The sequence below is a fragment of the Phodopus roborovskii genome, unplaced genomic scaffold, assembly GCF_943737965.1.
Source record: "Phodopus roborovskii unplaced genomic scaffold, PHOROB, whole genome shotgun sequence".
Taxonomy (NCBI): Eukaryota; Metazoa; Chordata; class Mammalia; order Rodentia; family Cricetidae; genus Phodopus; species Phodopus roborovskii.
The window spans coordinates 22,975,307-22,988,105 of NW_026126549.1; positions in this window are offsets into that span (position 1 = coordinate 22,975,307).

A 12,799-nucleotide genomic window follows, 5' to 3' on the forward strand; every position below is an offset into this window, starting at 1 on the left:
GCTTAAATGTGTCTTTGTAGGAAAATAAGAGCAGTAACAGTTCTGTGTGGTAGGAGATCACATAAACTGATCAAATGCGGAAAGGGCGTGACATTAATAGGAAGGTAAAGACAAGCGATGCTGGGTGAACTTTCACCTTTCACCCCTTTGCCTGACTGACAGAACTGAGTGTTGGAGAAAATCAATACTTCAGAGCCAGGAGGGAAATATTTCCACTCTCTAACTAGAGAATATATTTTGACAAGGCCAAGATAATACAAGCTGCGCAGGAGAAAGAAAGACTCGTTTTTTAAAGCTTGACACTTCAAGGTGTTTTTGTACACGGGTTTAGAGATCGTCAATACATACAAATACCAAAGGTCAAACAGAGAAGCCAGAATTTCAAAAATTAGATGTCCGGTTCTTTTTGCTGTTTACAAGCTGAAAAGAGACTACCTATTGAGAAGCCTGTGTCTGCCATTGTTATTTAAATTATCTGAGCCCACCATTCAGTATTTGAGGGTAACATCTTTTTAAATTCTGTAGAGTTAACAATATGAATGTAGCATGATGACAGGTATTCACACTCCTTATTTCTGTAACGTTTTGCAGTTCAAGTTGGGTCTGACCATGACTTATATTTGTCTTCTCATTTGGTTCAACCATGGGATGGGGGGGAGGTCAGGAGGCATGGGAGGGAGGTAGAGAGAGAGGGAGGTAGAGAGGGAGAGAGGGAAGGGAGGGAGTGGAAAGGAATGGGGATCAATATGTAAAATAAGAAAAAATTATATATATATATATATATTAAAGAAAAGAGTTAATTCATCTTTAGAGCTAAAATGGTTTTTTTTTTTTTTTTTTTTTTTTTGCTTTCCCAAATCCTGATAAACATATCACTCACTTGGGGACCCTAATTAGGACCCTTCTAAACAAGAGGCTTTTTTAAGCAACTCAGGTTCTTCTTGACAGCTAGGTCTGGGTCCGTTCTATGTATACATACATACATGAACAAATTGGATTATTTTCCTGCAGGTAAGAAAGCAAGGAGGCCATATGTTGTCATACCTTTCAGAAAAGCTCAGAAGAACAAAGAAATCTTAACTATAGGGTAGTGCTCATAGCTGATTCTCATCGGGCTTGCCAAAACAGATGACTGAAATACAGCCTCACTTTGCCTGTCTGCCATTAGTAGTAAATGCCACTCTTTTCTGAGGAGATAAGTCTGGCTGCAGATATTCAGTTTGCTTATTTCAAGATATGCAGATAACCAAGACTACTGGATAATCTGAGAATTCATAGAGAAAGTCGGCAATACCATGTCTGGTTTGCAATCTATGGTAGCAAGTAAATGGATGCCACTCTGTTAAACATATGAGATTACACTGTTAAATGGCAATATCCACTAAGTGTTCCATAAATGTAAGTGAATTTATTGAGCATGAATAAAAATGATTTGTCCTGCATTTTGGAAAGTGCTGGATCATCTGTTGTCATATTTTGTTTCTATCTTCACTCTGAACATCCCCACTATTATCTCCACTCTAAGATAGCTCTGAACATGACAGAGCTCCAAGGTTCTATTTGGGTTCAGCAGCCTCTTTGCCAGGTGCTATGGGTGACCTTCTTTCACCTAAACCTTTAGATGTGAAGAGATGTAAAAGCATATGCCCTCACAGCTTCAGAATCACATTGGAGGCTAGTCGGAGCCTTCATTGACTGCATCACCACTAAGCCCCTCCCTTTGCTCAACCTATGTTCTCCCCTGCAGCCTTGATCCTAAACTACAGTATAAACTTTCTATATCCAGTGTTCTCTCCTTTCTCCCTCTTTCCTTCCTCCCCTCGTTCCTTCCTACTCCTTTCCAGTCTACATCCCAAAGAGCCCAGCCTATGACGGTTGGTACCAGGAGTATTCAAGGAAACATTTACAACAGGATTTGGTACTACTGACCCACAAGGAGTAAGGACAAACACAGCCTCCAGCACACTGGATATGTACAATTATTAAAACTCACTGATGATAGCTCTGGACAGCATGCTGATAGAAGGTGACACTAGAGGAACCATCATAGCAGGCATTTGAGATATAAGGAAAAGTATAAATTGATTGCTGAACTTTGATAATGTGGAAGAGATGAGTCAGAGGTTACTCTTACAAAAGACCAGGGTTTGGTTCTCATCCCACATGGTGGCTCACAACTGGCAGTGACTCCAGCTCCAGGGGACCCAAATCCCTTTTCTGGCCTCCGCAAGCACCAGTCACACACATGGTTCACACACACATAGATGTGGGCAAACAAATGCTCAAAACACATTAAATAAATGTATAGTTTATTTAAAACAACAATAATCAGTTTAGATTATTCTATTGTCCTGAGGGGAGACAATGAAAAGCTAAGAGTGATTAGTCATGAGAGCCATAGACACAGGCAGCATTAAAGAGGGCCTTTCCTACAGCTGCAGGTAAATGTGCATCAGGCCCCGAACTCAACAGTGAGGAGTGGAATTCCAGGTTAGGTGAAACTATTGACCTCACAAGGTCTGCTGTCCCAGAACTGAGCCCCAGCAGAAACAGAAAGGGCTTCCCAGTTGCCGTGGTTTGAATAGGTATGGCTCCCAAAGGACTTGTGTGTGTTGAATGCTTTGCCCATAGGGAGTGGCACTATTAGGAGGAATATGTATGGCCTTTTTGGAAGAAGAGTGTCGCTTTGGAGGCAAACTTTGAAATCTTATAAACTCAAGTCTGGCCAGTGGGACAGACTACTGCTGCCTGTGGGTCAGGATGTAGAACTCCTAGCTTCTTCTCTTAGCACCATGTCTGCTTGCCCTCCGCCACGTCTCACCATGATGATAATGGACTAAACCTCTGAAACTGTAAACCAGCCCCAATGAAATGTTTTCCTTCATAAGAGTTGACATGGTCATGGTGTCTCTTCACAGTAATAGAACACTGACTAAGACACTAGTTGATACACTTTAACAACATTTAATCACACACACACACACACACACACACACACACCAAAAATAAATAAATAAAAAACAAAAACCGTAAATCTCTATTTGCTTGTAGATAACAGTGCGTGTCCCTACCACCTCCCCCCCATCAGTTCAGCTGGCCCATTAAGTCACACTATCACCCAGCTGCCGAAATGCAGAGTCTACTGACTAGGAAAGAACTGGATTACAAAGGAGCTCTGAGACCTCCCTAACAGGTACCCAGGAGAATGGATGAAAATCAGACTGTATATGGGGATCCTGAAAAGATACAATATAAAGTAAGGCAAAGATGTGTTTATTAATGCAACTGAACAATGCTCGCCTGCTGATGACAAGCCACTCAGATGAGGGAAAACAACAGCCAGATCCTACCTGAAAAAAAGTGAAACCACACAACAGCTATGCTGTAGAAAGTCACCAGAGATGGAAGGACTGGAGTAAATGGCAGTATCGGGAAAACCTACCTACCGGGAAGATGCCATGCCCAGGGAAAGACTTTTTATTTGCCATTTTATTTTATTCATTTTATTTACCAAGCAATAGGATGTACAACAGGCCCAGTAAGTGCTAAGGGTAAAGGATGGCACTGCAGCATGTTTCATGGCCCTATGACAAATAATCATCGTGTTACCTTCCTAACAAGTCAGGGAGGTCCTCTGGGGGCCCAGCTGTGCTTTGAGAATAAGCTAGGCATTTGGTATATTTGATATATATAATTCTGTTCAGGTGCCTCAATAATTCTGTGGGTCAAACTATATAGGTTGGAAAACTACTACACTGACAGGTTAAGTAACTGCTCTGAAGTCACACAGATAGTTAAGTGGTAGAGCTAAGGTTAAATTCAAAGTGTGCTTTCCTCTCCCTGATGAACAAGGTCTTCAAAGGCAGTTTTATAGTACCTGATGAGATATGGTTTATTTTTATATTGACCTCACTAAAAACAACAACAACAAGGACTTCCATTCTTCATTTATTTATTACACAATGACTTATTGAATGCTTATTATTTTCCAGGCATTTCTAGGGAGGACTAAATTAATACAGCCCAAGCACTCAAATAATTTATGCATCTCCAAATCTATCTAGCTAATGTGGTGCATTTTGTAAAACCCATTATACATATTGTATATGCGTGTGCGCATGCATGTGCATGCCATCACACACACACACACACACACACACACACACACTGTTTCTGATGGTTGTTGAACCTAAAGTGTTTCTCATGACTGAACTCAGTGTCCATGGACCCCAGGTGACCCCTCAGTGACTCATGACTCAGTTTCCTTACATACTTCAAGCTTTTCCCTAGACTCCAGCCAAGAGTTATGAACTTCTATGGTTCCATTTCTTCCTTTTTATCTCTGTTTCGAGCATTCATCTTCAGAATCTTTGTCAAAGGAAAAGTGGCCTAAGCCTAAAAGATGCAATGGGGGTGAAGAGGAGGAAGGGACAGAGAAAGGAGATGAGTGCCCAGCCTGGAAATGAAAAAGGACACCTTCAGAAAATAACATTCATTTGAAAATATGCACACCAGTAGTTGAGAATTATACTCATTCATTCATTCATTTGGTAAATATCTAGTGAACATTAGGCAGTGAACTAGGTGTGGGCTTGCAGTGTGAATGGAATGACTGTGCTGTCTACCCAATGGGGTTTGAATTCTAGAGGAGTGGGATGGGGGCAAACCAAAGCGTAAATGTAAAGTTTAATAGGAGTGAAAAGAAAGCAAAGAGAGGATAGAAAACCCAGAGCACAGCAACAGAGGTGAGCAGAGTGGAGCAGCCATACAACAAATAGCAATTAAGAGGAAGGAGCCCCAAACAAGGAAAAATGCAAAGGTGAAATATTTGAGGCAGTATGGGGAGGGAGCGCTGCAGGTCCCATGAGTCTTGTCTTTGTTATTATATGAGAGGGTCAACAGTTCCATTGTGAAGCCACTTGCAGATGATGTTTGAATATATGCTGGAGAGTGTGCGGTGACATGGCAAGAAAAGCAGCCAGCCCAATGAGCTGAGTATTCAGAAGTGTGGTTCTCCTGTGAGGTCTGGGAAACTCATTCAAGGTCGGCTATGCTCCATGTTTGCCAAGTCTTTTGGAGGGCTGCAAAGACAGGCAGTGGAGAGATAGAAGATGAGGAGGTGTGATGGCTATTCTTGGTTGTCAATTGGACTACATCTGGAATGAACTAAAACCCAAATAACTGGGCATGCTTGTGAGGAATTTTTTTCTTTGAATCATTTGAAGTGGGAAGATCCACCCACTTTGTGGATTGTTGGGGGTGGGAAGATAAATCTTTAATCCAGATCATTTGAGATAGGAAGAGCCACCTTTAATCTGATCCACAGCTTCTGCTGGCAGTCTGTATAAAGGATGGGGAAGAAGGAAGCTTGCTCTCTCTTTGCCTGCTCTCACTCTCATTAGCAAGTCCATTTCTTTCAGTCCAACTTCTTTTGGATTCTGGCATATATTGAAGATCAGCTGAGACATACCTCATGGACTGAACAACTACTGGATTCTTGGACCTTTCATTGGTGGACAGCCATTGTTGGGCCTGTAAGCCATTCTAATATATCATATATAAGATATCTAACATATATGTGTATGATATATATATATATATATATATATATATATATATATATATCATGCTATTCCTCTAGAGAACACTGACTAATAAAGGAGGCAGGCAGCAAGTTCCACCAAAAGAACTGAGAATTTAGACTGCAGAAGGTGCAGATACAGGAAAACCAGAGGACATCTTTGGAAGGAATTTTGAGGGGACAACTCAATGTCAGGAGTGAGGATGAACCTGAGGTTCCCTAGAGCAGTGGTTCTCAATCTTCCTAATGCCACAACCTTTACTATAGTTCTGCACATAGTAGTGATCCCCAGCCATAAAATTATTTCATCACTACGTCCAGTGCTTCAGTGAGCTGGGAGAGGAGAGCATCCTCTGAAGCTCACTGGGCAGCTAGCCTGACCATGCAACAATAATGAGAGATCCTGCATCAGGCATGGTGGAAGCAAGGAACTGGTAGCCAAGATTATGTCCTCCCACACTCAAACATCACACACACATACACATGTCCTGTGTCAGGAAGCCTGTGATGGATATGGGCCTTTCCCTGTGACTCTCACTCTGATCCCTTGAATGGGGTGATGTCTGTAAACTGTACAAACAAATAATGATTTCACAGTCAGTATTTCATGAAAAGTTTTCAAGAAAGGCCTTGAGATAATGCAAAGATACTGTTCCCATTTCAGCACCTGGATGATTCCTGATTGTGTCCTTATAGCAATGGTCATCTCCCAAGTGGAAAATTTTCCTGTTAGTGGCGTTGTTGGAATTATTGCTCTCTTTATCAAGCAAGGGGGCTGGAAGGAAAAGTCCCAATGGTTGGGACACTGTGTGATGAGGATCAAGAGGTCAAGCTTTCATTTTCTTTCTTATTTATTAATTTATTTATTTATATTTTACATATCGATCCCAATGCCCTCTCTCTTCCTCCCTTTCTCCCTCCCTCCCATGCCCCCCCCACTCCACAGGGAGGGTAGTGCCTTCCAGGAGGGGTCAACAAAAAACTGTCAACAAGTCATTTGGATTAGGGACTAAATAGAACTTTGGGAGCACATTCCCCATGGAGGGATACTCCCTTAACCTAGAGGCAGGAGGTCAAGCTTTCTTAACAGGCAAGAGTCATACATATACTGAGGTGAGCAGAGAGAGCCCTGATCTCATATTGGCAGCTCTAAAGAAGTGCATTCCCATGTGCCTGGATAGTTCCTGCCTGCTGAGCCTCTGCTGTCTTGCTAGAAGGGATTCTGCTTACCTCTTCCCTCCTTTTGGGAACATTCTCTTTTTATGAATGTCTAAGGCTCCAAAGCACTGTGACCTACATAACTAGTGACTACAGGGCCAGGGCATTTGCATGAGAAAGATCACTTGTGCCAGGTGACAGATTAACAGGGCTGGGGTCACATTTTCCTGCTTCCTATCTTCTGCCCAGATCAGCATGGGTACCAGTTACTTGTTGGGAACCATAATGGCTTCCCAGGGTGTGATGCTAGACTTTGAAGAATGAGGGCATCACTGCTGGAAAGAGGGGGGAGGTAGAAGGGCATTATTGCTTCACAGGAACTTGCTCTTTCCTTAATGACCTGGATTATTTCTTCAGGATCTTCCATTGTATCCATTTCCTATTGCCACTGCAACAAATTACCTCAATGCAGTAGCCAAGGACAATACAAATTAATTATCTCATTGTTCTGGATAAATCCAAGTCATAGTGTCAGTGGGGCCTTCTTCTTTCAGAGGCCCTAGGGCATGACCTCTCCCTTGCCTTTTCCAGATCTTTAGGCTCTCTGTATTATTTGGCTCACAACCCCTTTCTTCATCTTCAAAGTCAGTGGTACGGTATCTCCTCTCTCCCTCTGCTTCTGTTTCCATGCGTTCTTGCTGCAGAGCTGGCAATCCCTGTTTATAAGAACTGATGGGTTTACACTGAGACAACTCAAGACAATCTCAAAGACCATTAAATCCCTTCCATCTACAAGTCCCTTTTCTGGGCCTGGGAAGATGAATTGTAAAGTGCTTGCTCTCCAGCATGACTTCCTGTTCTCCTGAATCCACATAAAAGCCAGACATGCCCATGCCCATGAATGTCTGTGTTCCCAGAATTGGGAGGACAGAAGCAGGCTGTCCTCTAGAGCACATTGGCTATCCAGTAAACAAAATCAATGGGTTCCTGGTTTAGGAAAAGAATATATATATATATATATATATATATATATATATATATATATATAACCAAGGAAGACACAGATGTTGACCTCTGTTCTCCATATGCAGGCACTATGATGTACATGCACACAAATGTACAAACACACACACACACACACACAATAGACACCATCCCATTTCCTATGTCTGGTATCAGAGATTCATCTATGGAACACAGTGTAAGTTCATATTGAGCTTCACATTGTCTTGGACTTGCAAGTTAGTCTTAGTTTAGTTTCTACTGTAATAATGACACCATGACTAAAAACAACTTGGGTATGACAGTATTTATTTGCCTTACACTTGTATATCATAGTACATCATTGAGAAAAGTCAGGGCAGGAACTCAAGACAGGAACCTGGAGGCAGGAATTGAAACAGAGACCATGGAAGAACACCAATAACTGCCTTTCTCCCCATGATTTTCTCAGCCTGTATTTTTATACAACCCAGGACCATGTGTCCAAGGGTGTACCATCCACATCTATTATTCATTAAGAAAATTCCCTGCAGACTTGCCCTCATGTAAGGACGTGGATTGGGGTTAAGATGGAGCCCCAAATTTGCTGTGTAGTTGAGGATGACTTTGACCATCTGTTCCTTTTACCTCTACCTCTCAAGTGTTGGAATTACAGTTTGGTACTACCACATCAAACCTTTTTTAAAAAAAAAATTTTTTTTTAAATCTTGTGTCTCTAACCTCATTGCAAACTTTCAAGCGGGGGGGGTTGTTTTTATTAGGGAAAGGGGGAGACCAGCCTCTGGGAACAGGAGCAACAGGAGAGAGGTAAGGGGGAGATGAAGAGGGAAAGAGAAAGAGAGAGAGAGAGAGGAGAACAGAGAGGGAGAGAGAAGAATAGAGGGAGAGAGAAAAAGAGAGGAGGATGGGTGGTGGGGTGGGGCGCAGGGCCCTTTGCAAAGGGAACATAGTGAATGTGCACAGGTGGTGTTCTGAGTGGCTGCAGCCGAGGCATATCCCATCAGAACCCCAAGGGCAGGCCAGTGCAGATGCCTGCATACTAACACACCTAAGATGAGAGATGTATCCACATCTTGCTGTAGATGTAGGTCAACTCTGAGAAGGACAGATGGACAGCATGCTTCAGTTAAATGGCCTCAGTTCCACAGGCATGGTGCCAAGTGGAGGGGGTACATATGTAGAGCCAAGTAGAACTGGCCTGCGTCCTGGCTCTTGTGTTTGATAGTTGTGTGACTACCTTTGTGGCTTCATTTGTTATTAAAGTAAAACTGACAAATGGACCTGGGGCAATATTGTGAACAGTCAATGAAATAGCACTTGTGAACAACCTTGACCAAGTCCTAAAATATAGTTGGCACTCAAACTATGTGGTTGCGATGTCCACCTATTCATCTATTGATGCTCACAGCAGTTTCTTGAATCTTACAGACAAATATGTGTGATTCATATTACATTACCGGACCTTTCAGAGCAAAGCCATTGAAAAATGGAGGGATGATTTGACTCTACCGTTATCTTACTATAATTTTTGTGTTTGGAAATTCATTAAGAATTCATTTTGATGAATCACAAATGCATGCGCCATGCAAAACAATTAGCATTAATTGTGTAAAAGAAGATCAATAAATAGATTCATTTTTAAACTGTAATAATTTATTTCCTTCCTGACTTTTGGGAAATACTGCATCTTTGTGTGACATGTCGATCATTAAACAGCCAAACTGCAATGATTTGTGGGAGGAAGCTGATTTCCAGGAGGCAGACCCTCCTGGAGGATTCAGCAACCCTGTACCAGTACCAGCCTTCAGCCACGGAAGCAGCACCAATAAATGGTGTAGCAATGAACAATCTGTTGCAGCTGTGTGGCGCTCAGACCCATTCTGCACAGCACAAGTTGCTTTCTCGGGTGGCTCGTCTTCTAGTACTGTCTATGGGGAACATTCATAGAACCAAATGCCTGTAACAAGGATGACAAACATGGCGTACATCAGACAAAGAGCAGGGAAGTGAAGAGAGGCTGAACACCAGCATGCTCAGGCCCTCCTCCAGTTAGAGAGAGCAGGAAAGCACAAGCTTGTCTGCAGTGAAGAAACTGGAAGGAATTCTAAAATGAGTGTGAAGGGAAGGACCAAATGAATGGAGAGAGCTCACAGTCATTAGGGCCGGAGAGGAGGAGAGTAAAGATATTCATTTGTCATGTGGTCTGTGGTGGGAGAACAAAGGAATGGCTAGGGCTGTAGCTTCTCACCTCTGGTGAAGGCTGAAGATGCCTCAATACCTGTAGCTGCCTCCTCAAGTCGATGAAGGGAAGGATTGTTAGTGAACAGAGGCAGAAAGGTCATGAGGGAAGCAGCCTCTAGCTCTTTGGTAATCCCTGTGGGATGTCATGTTGAGAGTTGTGGGTAGAGAAATGTGTGCTTGGTGGGTGGTGGCACCCAGCCAGGGGTGAGGAATATGGGCAGACAGACCATGAGACTCCTCAGATCTAACGGCTTTGAGCTGAGAGCTCCCTGGTTTGGAGGCTAGCTGCAGATGGCCAGCAATGCCCGCCCCACCCACCAGGCCTTGAGCCAGGGGCCAATGCAGATTACATTTTAAGGTGATAGCCATCTTTGACCTTTGGGACCTCCAGGGCCACTGGTCATCCATCTTAGAGCCGCTGACCAGCAACCTCTGGGCTATTTTTATGACCAGCAAACATTGCCCATTGATTGAATTGATTGAAATTGCAGCTGGTTTGTGGGGGAAAGGACGCTGGCTTCCCAGGGCCGGGTTTGCAGCTTTGCATTCTGTTGCTATTGTTGACTCTTTCCTCTCCTCTTCCCACTTTGGCATGAAGTATGTGTGGAAACAGGGCACACATGGAGACACACATCTGGAACACACAGGCACACAGACACACAGATACATACAGAGACTCACACACACACACACACACACACACACACACACACACACACACACACCTTAACTAGTAGGTTTCCACCCATAGTGCTCATTTTTTGTCAGAATTTAAAGGGATTCTCAAAGGCCAGTGAAGAATAGCAGAGGTGTGTCTAATTTAGGGGCAGTACACATGCATATATACATAAGCAAATACATATGTGGAGGGGCAAGGACTTGAGATATAGAAACAAATGTCTAGATATAGAAACAAAGATATAATAACAAACAAACTTTTAAAAAACGTATAAAATTCCCTTTCAGGTGTGGTTGGGTGAAACTTGTACAAGGCGGATGGGGCAGCAGAGAAACTAGCTGCGCTTACCAGGGGCCTGGGCCTCTCTGCTGTTACTCCTGCCCTGCCTAGAAGCTGCAGCTGCCTCTGAGGGGTGGTAGATACTGGCTGGACCTCCCGACTGCTCTCCTTAAAGGAAAATCAAGCCTGAGCAGCTCCCTAGCAGCATGAGGTCAGATCTAGATTATAGGCTCTTTGCCCTCCATCACTCCCAGTGATCCAGCCTCTTTGACTGAACTCTGGCCAAATGTGCTCAAAAGGAGGCTTAAACAGGGAAGCCACTGCCAGCTTTCACAGTTTGCATTTCCAAATCATCAACTTTCCTGACCTTGCTGATGGCTGGGGCAGTCTTCCTGTGCCAGGCTGATGTCCAAAATCACCAGCCCTGGTTGCACAGATAGATGGTGGCTCTGAGCCTTCCTCTTGGCCTTCTGGCTGTTTCATTCCCTTTTGGAATGTTCTTCAGGGACATTGGGTAGCAGGTAAATATGTCCTAGAAGTTGCACTTTGACTCTCACTCAGAGTCCACATTAGGTGACAATGATGAGACACTGATGAGAAGATAAGTCCCAACCTTGAGGGGAGATATGGACAGACTATCGGCCCCCGAGAAGTGTGTTCTGTTCCCACCCCTCTTCCTTTGTACCCCTTACTTCACCGTCTGCCTCAAGGGAGGGGAGCTTCCAGGGAATCAGCCGTTCCTCATTCACAAATGCCATTCCCACCCTGCCCCTAGGTCTCAGGGGTTGTGCCAACATTTTAACACATATCAGGGCGTAACATGTCTATCCAGGGTAAAACCCTCTGAAGTCATGCCAACAAGTGGAAGCAGCCACATGAGCACTGGACATGTCCAACTCCATCATCTGTAAATTGGAAGACATCCTGCTTTATACCACCCTTCCTTCCTTGGCCCCAGCTTCCCCGGAAGGGGGTGACTGAGGGAAGTTGATGAGGTCTTGGAGGCCCTTTAGCAGCAAGGCTGGAAAAGGAGGCTGGGAGGCTTCCTGCATTGTGTGTGCCTGGTGGAGGAAGGGACTGCATGAGGGCTGCAAGTGAACTATTGTGGCTGGCTCAAAGTGTACCCAGAGACCAACCCTGGCTTGAAGGAAAGTATTTCAGTTGATGCTTTTGATCAAATGAGATTGGGTCTTGTAAAATCCAAACATACAAAAAAATCATCAAAATGACTTTCAAGGTTATTTTGTTATTGTTTTCTTTCCATTAAAAAGCTTGTCTGTTTTTATTTTTGAATGCTGAGAGTATGGGCACTTGCTGCTTATGTTACTACTTACTTGCTTTATTTATTGACCTCAGTGTGTTTAGAAATTTTCAGGGTAACCTAGCATATGCTGCTGGCAGCCCCTTGAGTATGCATCCCCGCCTGCTTCTGTTCATAGTCATGGTATTGTTGACACGTTGGTTAGACAATTCTCTGTTGTACATTTTATAGGATGCTCAATTGTATCCCTGCTTCTATCTACTAGATCCCTCAGCTGTAACAACCAAACATGTCCCTAGGCATTGCTGCTAGAGTATTCTGGATAGTGGGGGACCAGATTTGAGGAATACTGTTTTGAGGTACAGTAAATCTTTTCAGGCTTATAAGACAGAAGTACTACGTCCAATGGTCTGTTCTCTCCATTCATCTATAAAATGTGCATAAAACCATTGTCTGCTAGACCGTGATATGGCCATGTTTATTATTAGGTCAAGTATTATTTGAATTTAAGGCATCATGATGAAACAATAACCCCCTTGAGAACAGGGATTTTATCTAGTCCCTTCCCTGAAAGTCAGGTGAACAAGAAAGAAGGGGG